We start from the raw sequence: 1,666 nt of genomic DNA, 5'->3' as shown, positions 1-1,666 counted from the left end.
CCAGAACTCTTGCTGCTCCAGGACACAGACCTGCACCCACCCCACCTCCTGGGGCTGCCCTGGGGGGTAGGCTAGGAAGGGCCCGTCCCCCCTCCAGTTACCCGGTTATTGTCCCTCCACTGCATGGCCAGAGCCACCCCCCATGCAAGACACAGACACCGAATGAGAGAGAAGCACTTCTTTTTGGCACAGAGAAAAGCAAGCAGTGAAAGGCTCTGTGGCTGCAGCATCATCCCAGGCTACTCGATGGCTGACGGGCTGAACTGTGTCGGGGGAGTGGGAGTTCCAGTGCATCCTTGGCCAAGACGGGCTCCAGTGCTGCTCTAGGGGCTGCTCTCTCTTGCTGGGCTCCTGTGTGTCCTACGCTGGACTGACACTGCCGCCCTAGTGACAGGCATGGGGGCTGGCGGGGGACAGCGCGGCTCATGGCCCTGCTCTGTCTCAATCTACACACGTTGACCCCTGCTGCATACAGGGCAGACGCAACTGCACGTCCCCATGGAAGGGGGGACAAGGATGGGCTGTAGCCGAAGTCGGGCAGGCAGCTCTGCTCCCTCATCTGCCCCCAGAGGCAGGGGGAACACAGCCCCAGGCCCTGACCCATCTCCACACCCAGCCTGGCTGGTGTCCCCATGCCAGAGCCCCCCCCCTGCCACACAGTTCAGTCCCCCCCAGCCCCAGTGAAGCTTGGCACTGCAGAGAAGAGATGCCTGCAGCGGGGCCGCACTTCCCCAGGCTCCACATGTGCCCAACCCCCCAGAGGCCTCCCCCGGGCACCTTCCCGCTGCCCAGCAGGCCGCTCTGCAGCCACCGCCAGCAACTGGGAGCAGCCACAGCCTTGGCACTGCACCCAACGTGCCCCTAAACCCAGCTCGCCCGCAGGCTGGGGGTGTGCCCTCCCAAAGCAGCTCCTTCTCCAGCCCCACCTCCTCCTCCTCAGCGCTCACAGCAGAGGCACGCAGGGGCCAGGAAGGGCACCCTCAGCCCAGGGAGCACTGCTCAGCCCCGGGAGGTGGCTGGGGGGGGTCTCACCTCAGCAGGGAGAAGCTGCAATGTCGCACCTGGGTGACAGGCGTCACCAACCACGGTGGGAAGTCACCGGGGTGAGCCCTGTGCCACACATGGATCTCTACTAAGCCTCACCCCCACCTACCATACCATTTCAGAAGCTGAAAGCAAATTTCTCTCACTGTTTTGGGGGGAAAAGGAAAAAAAAACCCCAAAGCCACAGGCTGAGCCCCCCAGGAGCCTGCCTGTGACTGCTGCCAGGGAAGGGGCTGCACTCAAGGATGGGGCTTTGCCCCGCGAGTGTTTTATTCTGCCCCGAGCCTCTGCCCAGGGTGCCAGGCGCCCTGCCAGCAGGCTGGGGTGCAGCGGTGGCCCAGGTTTAACCCCACTCCCCAGGAGCCTCCCCGAGGTGTTAGGGCTTCCAGTTCCGCATCCTCATTCTCAGAGCACACGTGGTACAAAGGCCCTGCGTGACCCGGGGGGCACCTTCCAGACCAGACACCACGGCGATGGGCTTGGGGACAGGGAGCGCCTCCGCAGGGGCTCGCCCCTTCACAGGACCCCCGGAGTGGGGGGTGGCGCTGCCTGGGCTCCCAGCACCCCAAGGACACATCTCCCGCAGGCGGGATGTCCCCAGCTCCCCGGGATGATGGTGGCT

General features: G+C 64.8%; 1 protein-coding gene across 1 annotated transcript in view; it reads right to left on the bottom strand.

Moving 5' to 3' along the window:
* The window catches only part of RNF44 (ring finger protein 44), an 11,048-nt gene that overhangs the window by 3,924 nt on the left and 5,458 nt on the right, over positions 1–1,666 (bottom strand). The window lies entirely within an intron of this gene.

Source organism: Egretta garzetta, unplaced genomic scaffold, assembly GCF_000687185.1.
Source record: "Egretta garzetta isolate BGI_Z169 unplaced genomic scaffold, ASM68718v1 scaffold121, whole genome shotgun sequence".
NCBI classification, from domain to species: Eukaryota; Metazoa; Chordata; class Aves; order Pelecaniformes; family Ardeidae; genus Egretta; species Egretta garzetta.
The sequence above is the reverse complement of the archived record's forward strand: the minus strand, read 5'-3'. Positions and strand labels throughout refer to the sequence as shown.